The sequence below is a fragment of the Pelobates fuscus genome, chromosome 7 (genome assembly GCF_036172605.1).
Source record: "Pelobates fuscus isolate aPelFus1 chromosome 7, aPelFus1.pri, whole genome shotgun sequence".
NCBI classification, from domain to species: domain Eukaryota; kingdom Metazoa; phylum Chordata; class Amphibia; order Anura; family Pelobatidae; genus Pelobates; species Pelobates fuscus.
The window spans coordinates 129,868,562-129,884,216 of record NC_086323.1 but is presented as its reverse complement, the minus strand read 5'-3'; the positions used below and the strand labels follow the sequence as shown (position 1 = coordinate 129,884,216).

The 15,655-nt window shown below is 35.6% G+C and overlaps 9 non-coding genes across 9 annotated transcripts; all 9 read left to right on the top strand.

Moving 5' to 3' along the window:
- The first annotated feature begins 260 nt into the window (after positions 1-260).
- Positions 261-333, top strand: TRNAR-CCG (transfer RNA arginine (anticodon CCG)). Its single transcript has one exon. It is a non-coding gene; the product is annotated as a tRNA-Arg (tRNA).
- A 1,977-nt stretch (positions 334-2,310) lies between these two features.
- On the top strand, positions 2,311-2,383 carry TRNAR-CCG (transfer RNA arginine (anticodon CCG)). Its single transcript has one exon. It is a non-coding gene; the product is annotated as a tRNA-Arg (tRNA).
- Positions 2,384-4,076: 1,693 nt separating this feature from the next.
- On the top strand, positions 4,077-4,149 carry TRNAR-CCG (transfer RNA arginine (anticodon CCG)). Its single transcript has one exon. It is a non-coding gene; the product is annotated as a tRNA-Arg (tRNA).
- Positions 4,150-6,127: 1,978 nt separating this feature from the next.
- On the top strand, positions 6,128-6,200 carry TRNAR-CCG (transfer RNA arginine (anticodon CCG)). Its single transcript has one exon. It is a non-coding gene; the product is annotated as a tRNA-Arg (tRNA).
- A 1,692-nt stretch (positions 6,201-7,892) lies between these two features.
- Positions 7,893-7,965, top strand: TRNAR-CCG (transfer RNA arginine (anticodon CCG)). The gene has a single exon. It is a non-coding gene; the product is annotated as a tRNA-Arg (tRNA).
- A 1,978-nt stretch (positions 7,966-9,943) lies between these two features.
- Positions 9,944-10,016, top strand: TRNAR-CCG (transfer RNA arginine (anticodon CCG)). Its single transcript has one exon. It is a non-coding gene; the product is annotated as a tRNA-Arg (tRNA).
- Positions 10,017-11,994: 1,978 nt separating this feature from the next.
- TRNAR-CCG (transfer RNA arginine (anticodon CCG)) lies at positions 11,995-12,067 on the top strand. The gene has a single exon. It is a non-coding gene; the product is annotated as a tRNA-Arg (tRNA).
- A 1,693-nt stretch (positions 12,068-13,760) lies between these two features.
- On the top strand, positions 13,761-13,833 carry TRNAR-CCG (transfer RNA arginine (anticodon CCG)). Its single transcript has one exon. It is a non-coding gene; the product is annotated as a tRNA-Arg (tRNA).
- Positions 13,834-15,525: 1,692 nt separating this feature from the next.
- On the top strand, positions 15,526-15,598 carry TRNAR-CCG (transfer RNA arginine (anticodon CCG)). Its single transcript has one exon. It is a non-coding gene; the product is annotated as a tRNA-Arg (tRNA).
- The last annotated feature ends 57 nt before the right edge of the window (positions 15,599-15,655 follow it).

The following is a 15,655-nucleotide window of genomic DNA, read 5'->3' as shown; positions in this document are numbered from 1 at the left end:
TTTTTTCCTGTTTAGGCATGTACTTTAATTATATTACATTATTGTAACTGAAGACCATGGCAAATCTTCAATACCCTTCTTGAAAATAGAGAGATTTAGAGAGATTTATTTATTTTTCTTGACTTTTTTAGACTATGTTATCAAATGGTTTCTATAATCTGAGTTAAAAACTGAGTTCCAATACTGGGACACTAAAATTATTCAATCTATAGTTAGTCATTGGAAAAAAAAGACAGAGATTTATGTTTGTGTGCAGATGTGGCCCAGTGGCCTAATGGATAAGGCATCAGCCTCCGAAGCTGGGGATTGTGGGTTCAAGTCCCACCTGGGTCGATATGTTTTAAGTTCCCTTCAGTAGGGCCCAATTGCAATTTGTTCCCCATTTCAGTAGCGTTATTTGGAAACATAAGTTGAGCAAAATGATCATCAACATATGTATCAATTGCAAGTATTCTACATCAATATTTGAGTGGAAGAACAAGACAAGTAAAGAAAAAAATGTCAATATCTAAAATCTTCAATATCTACCCTGTCTTACTGAATCAACCATAGACACATTTTTTTCTAGAACCACGATGTTGACTTAAATTACATGGTTCCAAGCAGCATGTCCACTTCAGTCATTTAAAGAGGTCATGGTGTCTGGAGTCTGCATCTGCACCTTTTCACTGTGAAAAAGTACACATACCAAGTTTAAACCCATTGCTGCAGGAGGTGTAATTTCATCTCTTGCAGCAACATGGGGCATTTTAAGTCAGCCATTTAACCGCCTGTTTTAAAACTTGTTCTAGGAGGAGAAACAGAGGAAGAATAATGTATAATACTTGCAGTGTTCTTGATTATATTTTGCCATTGAGGTTTATGGAGTACCATGATCATTTATGTATTTATTTTCAGCTTAGTAGTGCTTATGATGGTTAGAGTAACCTTTTAAAAACTTGTTCAAGAACTCATTTTAGGAGGAAACACAGAGGAAATTAATGAGTCACGAGACTTGTGTTCTTGATCCTATTTTTGCCTATACGGTTTATGGAGTAACATGAGGTTTTTTATTTTTTTTATTTAGCAGTGATTATGATGGTTGGAGTAACTTTTTAACAACCTGTCTAAGAACTCATTCTAGGAGAATACACAGGAAGATTAAAGAGTCATAATACTTTTTGTGTACTTGATTATGTTTTCGCCTTTACGGCTCATGGAGTAGCATGAGGTTTTTGAACGGTCAACTCTATTAAACCAAGACCTATCAGACAACCTAGTAGAAACTCTCCTGAAATCCAGGAAATCTTCAACTTCAGCATGTTATTATAGAGTATAGGAAACTTTCAAGCAATGAGCCCTTCTACAAACCTTTGATATCCTTCATCTTTCCCAGCTTTATTACCTGGAATTTTTTTCAATCTGGCCTAGAGAATGGTCTAAGTACTCTAAAAGTCCAATGAACTGAACTATCTGCCCAGTGCAATACTTCCTGGTCTTCACATCCACTAACGGCAAAATTCTTTAAAGCAACTATAATAATCAAACCTCATCCTAGGAATACTTCTCTGCCATGGGATATTCCTTTGGTCCTAGAGTTTCTTACAAATATGGTCCATACGGTCCTCTTCGAGAAATTACTACTCAGTGTCTTACCTATAAGACAGTGTTTCTAATAGTGATTTCTACTGCTAAACGCATCATTGAACTTCAAGCTTTCTTCTTTCCAGACACCCACACCGTTATTTTTCATGACCGAGTGGTCCTAAAACCATCTCAGGATTGATTTTTTCCTGTTTAGGCATGTACTTTAATTATATTACATTATTGTAACTGAAGACCATGGCAAATCTTCAATACCCTTCTTGAAAATAGAGAGATTTAGAGAGATTTATTTATTTTTCTTGACTTTTTTAGACTATGTTATCAAATGGTTTCTATAATCTGAGTTAAAAACTGAGTTCCAATACTGGGACACTAAAATTATTCAATCTATAGTTAGTCATTGGAACACCGTTGGAACACCGTTATTTTTCATGACCGAGTGGTCCTAAAACCATCTCAGGATTTATTTTTTCCTGTTTAGGCATGTACTTTAATTATATTACATTATTGTAACTGAAGACCATGGCAAATCTTCAATACCCTTCTTGAAAATAGAGAGATTTAGAGAGATTTATTTATTTTTCTTGACTTTTTTAGACTATGTTATCAAATGGTTTCTATAATCTGAGTTAAAAACTGAGTTCCAATACTGGGACACTAAAATTATTCAATCTATAGTTAGTCATTGGAAAAAAAAGACAGAGATTTATGTTTGTGTGCAGATGTGGCCCAGTGGCCTAATGGATAAGGCATCAGCCTCCGAAGCTGGGGATTGTGGGTTCAAGTCCCACCTGGGTCGATATGTTTTAAGTTCCCTTCAGTAGGGCCCAATTGCAATTTGTTCCCCATTTCAGTAGCGTTATTTGGAAACATAAGTTGAGCAAAATGATCATCAACATATGTATCAATTGCAAGTATTCTACATCAATATTTGAGTGGAAGAACAAGACAAGTAAAGAAAAAAAATGTCAATATCTAAAATCTTCAATATCTACCCTGTCTTACTGAATCAACCATAGACACATTTTTTTCTAGAACCACGATGTTGACTTAAATTACATGGTTCCAAGCAGCATGTCCACTTCAGTCATTTAAAGAGGTCATGGTGTCTGGAGTCTGCATCTGCACATTTTCACTGTGAAAAAGTACACATACCAAGTTTAAACCCATTGCTGCAGGAGGTGTAATTTCATCTCTTGCAGCAACATGGGGCATTTTAAGTCAGCCATTTAACCGCCTGTTTTAAAACTTGTTCTAGGAGGAGAAACAGAAGAAGAATAATGTATAATACTTGCTGTGTTCTTGATTATATTTTGCCATTGAGGTTTATGGAGTACCATGATCATTTATGTATTTATTTTCAGCTTAGTAGTGCTTATGATGGTTAGAGTAACCTTTTAAAAACTTGTTCAAGAACTCATTTTAGGAGGAAACACAGAGGAAATTAATGAGTCACGAGACTTGTGTTCTTGATCCTATTTTTGCCTATACGGTTTATGGAGTAGCATGACGTTTTTTATTTTTTTTATTTAGCAGTGATTATGATGGTTGGAGTAACTTTTTAACAACCTGTCTAAGAACTCATTCTAGGAGAATACACAGGAAGATTAAAGAGTCATAATACTTGTTGTGTACTTGATTATGTTTTCGCCTTTACGGCTCATGGAGTAGCATGAGGTTTTTGAACGGTCAACTCTATTAAACCAAGACCTATCAGACAACCTAGTAGAAACTCTCCTGAAATCCAGGAAATCTTCAACTTCAGCATGTTATTATAGAGTATAGGAAACTTTCAAGCAATGAGCCCTTCTACAAACCTTTGATATCCTTCATCTTTCCCAGCTTTATTACCTGGAATTTTTTTCAATCTGGCCTAGAGAATGGTCTAAGTACTCTAAAAGTCCAATGAACTGAACTATCTGCCCAGTGCAATACTTCCTGGTCTTCACATCCACTAACGGCAAAATTCTTTAAAGCAACTATAATAATCAAACCTCATCCTAGGAATACTTCTCTGCCATGGGATATTCCTTTGGTCCTAGAGTTTCTTACAAATATGGTCCATACGGTCCTCTTCGAGAAATTACTACTCAGTGTCTTACCTATAAGACAGTGTTTCTAATAGTGATTTCTACTGCTAAACGCATCATTGAACTTCAAGCTTTCTTCTTTCCAGACACCCACACCGTTATTTTTCATGACCGAGTGGTCCTAAAACCATCTCAGGATTTATTTTTTCCTGTTTAGGCATGTACTTTAATTATATTACATTATTGTAACTGAAGACCATGGCAAATCTTCAATACCCTTCTTGAAAATAGAGAGATTTAGAGAGATTTATTTATTTTTCTTGACTTTTTTAGACTATGTTATCAAATGGTTTCTATAATCTGAGTTAAAAACTGAGTTCCAATACTGGGACACTAAAATTATTCAATCTATAGTTAGTCATTGGAAAAAAAAGACAGAGATTTATGTTTGTGTGCAGATGTGGCCCAGTGGCCTAATGGATAAGGCATCAGCCTCCGAAGCTGGAGATTGTGGGTTCAAGTCCCACCTGGGTCGATATGTTTTAAGTTCCCTTCAGTAGGGCCCAATTGCAATTTGTTCCCCATTTCAGTAGCGTTATTTGGAAACATAAGTTGAGCAAAATGATCATCAACATATGTATCAATTGCAAGTATTCTACATCAATATTTGAGTGGAAGAACAAGACAAGTAAAGAAAAAAAATGTCAATATCTAAAATCTTCAATATCTACCCTGTCTTACTGAATCAACCATAGACACATTTTTTTCTAGAACCACGATGTTGACTTAAATTACATGGTTCCAAGCAGCATGTCCACTTCAGTCATTTAAAGAGGTCATGGTGTCTGGAGTCTGCATCTGCACCTTTTCACTGTGAAAAAGTACACATACCAAGTTTAAACCCATTGCTGCAGGAGGTGTAATTTCATCTCTTGCAGCAACATGGGGCATTTTAAGTCAGCCATTTAACCGCCTGTTTTAAAACTTGTTCTAGGAGGAGAAACAGAGGAAGAATAATGTATAATACTTGCAGTGTTCTTGATTATATTTTGCCATTGAGGTTTATGGAGTACCATGATCATTTATGTATTTATTTTCAGCTTAGTAGTGCTTATGATGGTTAGAGTAACCTTTTAAAAACTTGTTCAAGAACTCATTTTAGGAGGAAACACAGAGGAAATTAATGAGTCACGAGACTTGTGTTCTTGATCCTATTTTTGCCTATACGGTTTATGGAGTAACATGAGGTTTTTTATTTTTTTTATTTAGCAGTGATTATGATGGTTGGAGTAACTTTTTAACAACCTGTCTAAGAACTCATTCTAGGAGAATACACAGGAAGATTAAAGAGTCATAATACTTTTTGTGTACTTGATTATGTTTTCGCCTTTACGGCTCATGGAGTAGCATGAGGTTTTTGAACGGTCAACTCTATTAAACCAAGACCTATCAGACAACCTAGTAGAAACTCTCCTGAAATCCAGGAAATCTTCAACTTCAGCATGTTATTATAGAGTATAGGAAACTTTCAAGCAATGAGCCCTTCTACAAACCTTTGATATCCTTCATCTTTCCCAGCTTTATTACCTGGAATTTTTTTCAATCTGGCCTAGAGAATGGTCTAAGTACTCTAAAAGTCCAATGAACTGAACTATCTGCCCAGTGCAATACTTCCTGGTCTTCACATCCACTAACGGCAAAATTCTTTAAAGCAACTATAATAATCAAACCTCATCCTAGGAATACTTCTCTGCCATGGGATATTCCTTTGGTCCTAGAGTTTCTTACAAATATGGTCCATACGGTCCTCTTCGAGAAATTACTACTCAGTGTCTTACCTATAAGACAGTGTTTCTAATAGTGATTTCTACTGCTAAACGCATCATTGAACTTCAAGCTTTCTTCTTTCCAGACACCCACACCGTTATTTTTCATGACCGAGTGGTCCTAAAACCATCTCAGGATTGATTTTTTCCTGTTTAGGCATGTACTTTAATTATATTACATTATTGTAACTGAAGACCATGGCAAATCTTCAATACCCTTCTTGAAAATAGAGAGATTTAGAGAGATTTATTTATTTTTCTTGACTTTTTTAGACTATGTTATCAAATGGTTTCTATAATCTGAGTTAAAAACTGAGTTCCAATACTGGGACACTAAAATTATTCAATCTATAGTTAGTCATTGGAACACCGTTGGAACACCGTTATTTTTCATGACCGAGTGGTCCTAAAACCATCTCAGGATTTATTTTTTCCTGTTTAGGCATGTACTTTAATTATATTACATTATTGTAACTGAAGACCATGGCAAATCTTCAATACCCTTCTTGAAAATAGAGAGATTTAGAGAGATTTATTTATTTTTCTTGACTTTTTTAGACTATGTTATCAAATGGTTTCTATAATCTGAGTTAAAAACTGAGTTCCAATACTGGGACACTAAAATTATTCAATCTATAGTTAGTCATTGGAAAAAAAAGACAGAGATTTATGTTTGTGTGCAGATGTGGCCCAGTGGCCTAATGGATAAGGCATCAGCCTCCGAAGCTGGGGATTGTGGGTTCAAGTCCCACCTGGGTCGATATGTTTTAAGTTCCCTTCAGTAGGGCCCAATTGCAATTTGTTCCCCATTTCAGTAGCGTTATTTGGAAACATAAGTTGAGCAAAATGATCATCAACATATGTATCAATTGCAAGTATTCTACATCAATATTTGAGTGGAAGAACAAGACAAGTAAAGAAAAAAAATGTCAATATCTAAAATCTTCAATATCTACCCTGTCTTACTGAATCAACCATAGACACATTTTTTTCTAGAACCACGATGTTGACTTAAATTACATGGTTCCAAGCAGCATGTCCACTTCAGTCATTTAAAGAGGTCATGGTGTCTGGAGTCTGCATCTGCACCTTTTCACTGTGAAAAAGTACACATACCAAGTTTAAACCCATTGCTGCAGGAGGTGTAATTTCATCTCTTGCAGCAACATGGGGCATTTTAAGTCAGCCATTTAACCGCCTGTTTTAAAACTTGTTCTAGGAAGAGAAACAGAGGAAGAATAATGTATAATACTTGCTATGTTCTTGATTATATTTTGCCATTGAGGTTTATGGAGTACCATGATCATTTATGTATTTATTTTCAGCTTAGTAGTGCTTATGATGGTTAGAGTAACCTTTTAAAAACTTGTTCAAGAACTCATTTTAGGAGGAAACACAGAGGAAATTAATGAGTCACAAGACTTGTGTTCTTGATCCTATTTTTGCATATACGGTTTATGGAGTAGTATGACGTTTTTTATTTTTTTTATTTAGCAGTGATTATGATGGTTGGAGTAACTTTTTAACAACCTGTCTAAGAACTCATTCTAGGAGAATACACAGGAAGATTAAAGAGTCATAATACTTGTTGTGTACTTGATTATGTTTTCGCCTTTACGGCTCATGGAGTAGCATGAGGTTTTTGAACGGTCAACTCTATTAAACCAAGACCTATCAGACAACCTAGTAGAAACTCTCCTGAAATCCAGGAAATCTTCAACTTCAGCATGTTATTATAGAGTATAGGAAACTTTCAAGCAATGAGCCCTTCTACAAACCTTTGATATCCTTCATCTTTCCCAGCTTTATTACCTGGAATTTTTTTCAATCTGGCCTAGAGAATGGTCTAAGTACTCTAAAAGTCCAATGAACTGAACTATCTGCCCAGTGCAATACTTCCTGGTCTTCACATCCACTAACGGCAAAATTCTTTAAAGCAACTATAATAATCAAACCTCATCCTAGGAATACTTCTCTGCCATGGGATATTCCTTTGGTCCTAGAGTTTCTTACAAATATGGTCCATACGGTCCTCTTCGAGAAATTTCTACTCAGTGTCTTACCTATAAGACAGTGTTTCTAATAGTGATTTCTACTGCTAAACGCATCATTGAACTTCAAGCTTTCTTCTTTCCAGACACCCACACCGTTATTTTTCATGACCGAGTGGTCCTAAAACCATCTCAGGATTTATTTTTTCCTGTTTAGGCATGTACTTTAATTATATTACATTATTGTAACTGAAGACCATGGCAAATCTTCAATACCCTTCTTGAAAATAGAGAGATTTAGAGAGATTTATTTATTTTTCTTGACTTTTTTAGACTATGTTATCAAATGGTTTCTATAATCTGAGTTAAAAACTGAGTTCCAATACTGGGACACTAAAATGATTCAATCTATAGTTAGTCATTGGAAAAAAAGACAGAGATTTATGTTTGTGTGCAGATGTGGCCCAGTGGCCTAATGGATAAGGCATCAGCCTCCGAAGCTGGGGATTGTGGGTTCAAGTCCCACCTGGGTCGATATGTTTTAAGTTCCCTTCAGTAGGGCCCAATTGCAATTTGTTCCCCATTTCAGTAGCGTTATTTGGAAACATAAGTTGAGCAAAATGATCATCAACATATGTATCAATTGCAAGTATTCTACATCAATATTTGAGTGGAAGAACAAGACAAGTAAAGAAAAAAAATGTCAATATCTAAAATCTTCAATATCTACCCTGTCTTACTGAATCAACCATAGACACATTTTTTTCTAGAACCACGATGTTGACTTAAATTACATGGTTCCAAGCAGCATGTCCACTTCAGTCATTTAAAGAGGTCATGGTGTCTGGAGTCTGCATCTGCACCTTTTCACTGTGAAAAAGTACACATACCAAGTTTAAACCCATTGCTGCAGGAGGTGTAATTTCATCTCTTGCAGCAACATGGGGCATTTTAAGTCAGCCATTTAACCGCCTGTTTTAAAACTTGTTCTAGGAAGAGAAACAGAGGAAGAATAATGTATAATACTTGCTGTGTTCTTGATTATATTTTGCCATTGAGGTTTATGGAGTACCATGATCATTTATGTATTTATTTTCAGCTTAGTAGTGCTTATGATGGTTAGAGTAACCTTTTAAAAACTTATTCAAGAACTCATTTTAGGAGGAAACACAGAGGAAATTAATGAGTCACGAGACTTGTGTTCTTGATCCTATTTTTGCCTATACGGTTTATGGAGTAACATGAGGTTTTTTATTTTTTTTATTTAGCAGTGATTATGATGGTTGGAGTAACTTTTTAACAACCTGTCTAAGAACTCATTCTAGGAGAATACACAGGAAGATTAAAGAGTCATAATACTTGTTGTGTACTTGATTATGTTTTCGCCTTTACGGCTCATGGAGTAGCATGAGGTTTTTGAACGGTCAACTCTATTAAACCAAGACCTATCAGACAACCTAGTAGAAACTCTCCTGAAATCCAGGAAATCTTCAACTTCAGCATGTTATTATAGAGTATAGGAAACTTTCAAGCAATGAGCCCTTCTACAAACCTTTGATATCCTTCATCTTTCCCAGCTTTATTACCTGGAATTTTTTTCAATCTGGCCTAGAGAATGGTCTAAGTACTCTAAAAGTCCAATGAACTGAACTATCTGCCCAGTGCAATACTTCCTGGTCTTCACATCCACTAACGGCAAAATTCTTTAAAGCAACTATAATAATCAAACCTCATCCTAGGAATACTTCTCTGCCATGGGATATTCCTTTGGTCCTAGAGTTTCTTACAAATATGGTCCATACGGTCCTCTTCGAGAAATTACTACTCAGTGTCTTACCTATAAGACAGTGTTTCTAATAGTGATTTCTACTGCTAAACGCATCATTGAACTTCAAGCTTTCTTCTTTCCAGACACCCACACCGTTATTTTTCATGACCGAGTGGTCCTAAAACCATCTCAGGATTGAATTTTTCCTGTTTAGGCATGTACTTTAATTATATTACATTATTGTAACTGAAGGCCATGGCAAATCTTCAATACCCTTCTTGAAAATAGAGAGATTTAGAGAGATTTATTTATTTTTCTTGACTTTTTTAGACTATGTTATCAAATGGTTTCTATAATCTGAGTTAAAAACTGAGTTCCAATACTGGGACACTAAAATTATTCAATCTATAGTTAGTCATTGGAACACCGTTGGAACACCGTTATTTTTCATGACCGAGTGGTCCTAAAACCATCTCAGGATTTATTTTTTCCTGTTTAGGCATGTACTTTAATTATATTACATTATTGTAACTGAAGACCATGGCAAATCTTCAATACCCTTCTTGAAAATAGAGAGATTTAGAGAGATTTATTTATTTTTCTTGACTTTTTTAGACTATGTTATCAAATGGTTTCTATAATCTGAGTTAAAAACTGAGTTCCAATACTGGGACACTAAAATTATTCAATCTATAGTTAGTCATTGGAAAAAAAAGACAGAGATTTATGTTTGTGTGCAGATGTGGCCCAGTGGCCTAATGGATAAGGCATCAGCCTCCGAAGCTGGGGATTGTGGGTTCAAGTCCCACCTGGGTCGATATGTTTTAAGTTCCCTTCAGTAGGGCCCAATTGCAATTTGTTCCCCATTTCAGTAGCGTTATTTGGAAACATAAGTTGAGCAAAATGATCATCAACATATGTATCAATTGCAAGTATTCTACATCAATATTTGAGTGGAAGAACAAGACAAGTAAAGAAAAAAAATGTCAATATCTAAAATCTTCAATATCTACCCTGTCTTACTGAATCAACCATAGACACATTTTTTTCTAGAACCACGATGTTGACTTAAATTACATGGTTCCAAGCAGCATGTCCACTTCAGTCATTTAAAGAGGTCATGGTGTCTGGAGTCTGCATCTGCACATTTTCACTGTGAAAAAGTACACATACCAAGTTTAAACCCATTGCTGCAGGAGGTGTAATTTCATCTCTTGCAGCAACATGGGGCATTTTAAGTCAGCCATTTAACCGCCTGTTTTAAAACTTGTTCTAGGAGGAGAAACAGAAGAAGAATAATGTATAATACTTGCTGTGTTCTTGATTATATTTTGCCATTGAGGTTTATGGAGTACCATGATCATTTATGTATTTATTTTCAGCTTAGTAGTGCTTATGATGGTTAGAGTAACCTTTTAAAAACTTGTTCAAGAACTCATTTTAGGAGGAAACACAGAGGAAATTAATGAGTCACGAGACTTGTGTTCTTGATCCTATTTTTGCCTATACGGTTTATGGAGTAGCATGACGTTTTTTATTTTTTTTATTTAGCAGTGATTATGATGGTTGGAGTAACTTTTTAACAACCTGTCTAAGAACTCATTCTAGGAGAATACACAGGAAGATTAAAGAGTCATAATACTTGTTGTGTACTTGATTATGTTTTCGCCTTTACGGCTCATGGAGTAGCATGAGGTTTTTGAACGGTCAACTCTATTAAACCAAGACCTATCAGACAACCTAGTAGAAACTCTCCTGAAATCCAGGAAATCTTCAACTTCAGCATGTTATTATAGAGTATAGGAAACTTTCAAGCAATGAGCCCTTCTACAAACCTTTGATATCCTTCATCTTTCCCAGCTTTATTACCTGGAATTTTTTTCAATCTGGCCTAGAGAATGGTCTAAGTACTCTAAAAGTCCAATGAACTGAACTATCTGCCCAGTGCAATACTTCCTGGTCTTCACATCCACTAACGGCAAAATTCTTTAAAGCAACTATAATAATCAAACCTCATCCTAGGAATACTTCTCTGCCATGGGATATTCCTTTGGTCCTAGAGTTTCTTACAAATATGGTCCATACGGTCCTCTTCGAGAAATTACTACTCAGTGTCTTACCTATAAGACAGTGTTTCTAATAGTGATTTCTACTGCTAAACGCATCATTGAACTTCAAGCTTTCTTCTTTCCAGACACCCACACCGTTATTTTTCATGACCGAGTGGTCCTAAAACCATCTCAGGATTTATTTTTTCCTGTTTAGGCATGTACTTTAATTATATTACATTATTGTAACTGAAGACCATGGCAAATCTTCAATACCCTTCTTGAAAATAGAGAGATTTAGAGAGATTTATTTATTTTTCTTGACTTTTTTAGACTATGTTATCAAATGGTTTCTATAATCTGAGTTAAAAACTGAGTTCCAATACTGGGACACTAAAATTATTCAATCTATAGTTAGTCATTGGAACACCGTTGGAACACCGTTATTTTTCATGACCGAGTGGTCCTAAAACCATCTCAGGATTTATTTTTTCCTGTTTAGGCATGTACTTTAATTATATTACATTATTGTAACTGAAGACCATGGCAAATCTTCAATACCCCTCTTGAAAATAGAGAGATTTAGAGAGATTTATTTATTTTTCTTGACTTTTTTAGACTATGTTATCAAATGGTTTCTATAATCTGAGTTAAAAACTGAGTTCCAATACTGGGACACTAAAATTATTCAATCTATAGTTAGTCATTGGAAAAAAAAGACAGAGATTTATGTTTGTGTGCAGATGTGGCCCAGTGGCCTAATGGATAAGGCATCAGCCTCCGAAGCTGGGGATTGTGGGTTCAAGTCCCACCTGGGTCGATATGTTTTAAGTTCCCTTCAGTAGGGCCCAATTGCAATTTGTTCCCCATTTCAGTAGCGTTATTTGGAAACATAAGTTGAGCAAAATGATCATCAACATATGTATCAATTGCAAGTATTCTACATCAATATTTGAGTGGAAGAACAAGACAAGTAAAGAAAAAAAATGTCAATATCTAAAATCTTCAATATCTACCCTGTCTTACTGAATCAACCATAGACACATTTTTTTCTAGAACCACGATGTTGACTTAAATTACATGGTTCCAAGCAGCATGTCCACTTCAGTCATTTAAAGAGGTCATGGTGTCTGGAGTCTGCATCTGCACATTTTCACTGTGAAAAAGTACACATACCAAGTTTAAACCCATTGCTGCAGGAGGTGTAATTTCATCTCTTGCAGCAACATGGGGCATTTTAAGTCAGCCATTTAACCGCCTGTTTTAAAACTTGTTCTAGGAGGAGAAACAGAAGAAGAATAATGTATAATACTTGCTGTGTTCTTGATTATATTTTGCCATTGAGGTTTATGGAGTACCATGATCATTTATGTATTTATTTTCAGCTTAGTAGTGCTTATGATGGTTAGAGTAACCTTTTAAAAACTTGTTCAAGAACTCATTTTAGGAGGAAACACAGAGGAAATTAATGAGTCACGAGACTTGTGTTCTTGATCCTATTTTTGCCTATACGGTTTATGGAGTAGCATGACGTTTTTTATTTTTTTTATTTAGCAGTGATTATGATGGTTGGAGTAACTTTTTAACAACCTGTCTAAGAACTCATTCTAGGAGAATACACAGGAAGATTAAAGAGTCATAATACTTGTTGTGTACTTGATTATGTTTTCGCCTTTACGGCTCATGGAGTAGCATGAGGTTTTTGAACGGTCAACTCTATTAAACCAAGACCTATCAGACAACCTAGTAGAAACTCTCCTGAAATCCAGGAAATCTTCAACTTCAGCATGTTATTATAGAGTATAGGAAACTTTCAAGCAATGAGCCCTTCTACAAACCTTTGATATCCTTCATCTTTCCCAGCTTTATTACCTGGAATTTTTTTCAATCTGGCCTAGAGAATGGTCTAAGTACTCTAAAAGTCCAATGAACTGAACTATCTGCCCAGTGCAATACTTCCTGGTCTTCACATCCACTAACGGCAAAATTCTTTAAAGCAACTATAATAATCAAACCTCATCCTAGGAATACTTCTCTGCCATGGGATATTCCTTTGGTCCTAGAGTTTCTTACAAATATGGTCCATACGGTCCTCTTCGAGAAATTACTACTCAGTGTCTTACCTATAAGACAGTGTTTCTAATAGTGATTTCTACTGCTAAACGCATCATTGAACTTCAAGCTTTCTTCTTTCCAGACACCCACACCGTTATTTTTCATGACCGAGTGGTCCTAAAACCATCTCAGGATTTATTTTTTCCTGTTTAGGCATGTACTTTAATTATATTACATTATTGTAACTGAAGACCATGGCAAATCTTCAATACCCTTCTTGAAAATAGAGAGATTTAGAGAGATTTATTTATTTTTCTTGACTTTTTTAGACTATGTTATCAAATGGTTTCTATAATCTGAGTTAAAAACTGAGTTCCAATACTGGGACACTAAAATTATTCAATCTATAGTTAGTCATTGGAAAAAAAAGACAGAGATTTATGTTTGTGTGCAGATGTGGCCCAGTGGCCTAATGGATAAGGCATCAGCCTCCGAAGCTGGAGATTGTGGGTTCAAGTCCCACCTGGGTCGATATGTTTTAAGTTCCCTTCAGTAGGGCCCAATTGCAATTTGTTCCCCATTTCAGTAGCGTTATTTGGAAACATAAGTTGAGCAAAATGATCATCAACATATGTATCAATTGCAAGTATTCTACATCAATATTTGAGTGGAAGAACAAGACAAGTAAAGAAAAAAAATGTCAATATCTAAAATCTTCAATATCTACCCTGTCTTACTGAATCAACCATAGACACATTTTTTTCTAGAACCACGATGTTGACTTAAATTACATGGTTCCAAGCAGCATGTCCACTTCAGTCATTTAAAGAGGTCATGGTGTCTGGAGTCTGCATCTGCACATTTTCACTGTGAAAAAGTACACATACCAAGTTTAAACCCATTGCTGCAGGAGGTGTAATTTCATCTCTTGCAGCAACATGGGGCATTTTAAGTCAGCCATTTAACCGCCTGTTTTAAAACTTGTTCTAGGAGGAGAAACAGAAGAAGAATAATGTATAATACTTGCTGTGTTCTTGATTATATTTTGCCATTGAGGTTTATGGAGTACCATGATCATTTATGTATTTATTTTCAGCTTAGTAGTGCTTATGATGGTTAGAGTAACCTTTTAAAAACTTGTTCAAGAACTCATTTTAGGAGGAAACACAGAGGAAATTAATGAGTCACGAGACTTGTGTTCTTGATCCTATTTTTGCCTATACGGTTTATGGAGTAGCATGACGTTTTTTATTTTTTTTATTTAGCAGTGATTATGATGGTTGGAGTAACTTTTTAACAACCTGTCTAAGAACTCATTCTAGGAGAATACACAGGAAGATTAAAGAGTCATAATACTTGTTGTGTACTTGATTATGTTTTCGCCTTTACGGCTCATGGAGTAGCATGAGGTTTTTGAACGGTCAACTCTATTAAACCAAGACCTATCAGACAACCTAGTAGAAACTCTCCTGAAATCCAGGAAATCTTCAACTTCAGCATGTTATTATAGAGTATAGGAAACTTTCAAGCAATGAGCCCTTCTACAAACCTTTGATATCCTTCATCTTTCCCAGCTTTATTACCTGGAATTTTTTTCAATCTGGCCTAGAGAATGGTCTAAGTACTCTAAAAGTCCAATGAACTGAACTATCTGCCCAGTGCAATACTTCCTGGTCTTCACATCCACTAACGGCAAAATTCTTTAAAGCAACTATAATAATCAAACCTCATCCTAGGAATACTTCTCTGCCATGGGATATTCCTTTGGTCCTAGAGTTTCTTACAAATATGGTCCATACGGTCCTCTTCGAGAAATTACTACTCAGTGTCTTACCTATAAGACAGTGTTTCTATAGTGATTTCTACTGCTAAACGCATCATTGAACTTCAAGCTTTCTTCTTTCCAGACACCCACACCGTTATTTTTCATGACCGAGTGGTCCTAAAACCATCTCAGGATTTATTTTTTCCTGTTTAGGCATGTACTTTAATTATATTACATTATTGTAACTGAAGACCATGGCAAATCTTCAATACCCTTCTTGAAAATAGAGAGATTTAGAGAGATTTATTTATTTTTCTTGACTATTTTAGACTATGTTATCAAATGGTTTCTATAATCTGAGTTAAAAACTGAGTTCCAATACTGGGACACTAAAATGATTCAATCTATAGTTAGTCATTGGAAAAAAAAGACAGAGATTTGTGTTTGTGTGCAGATGTGGCCCAGTGGCCTAATGGATAAGGCATCAGCCTCCGAAGCTGGGGATTGTGGGTTCAAGTCCCACCTGGGTCGATATGTTTTAAGTTCCCTTAAGTAGGGCCCAATTGCAATTTGTTCCCCATTTCAGTA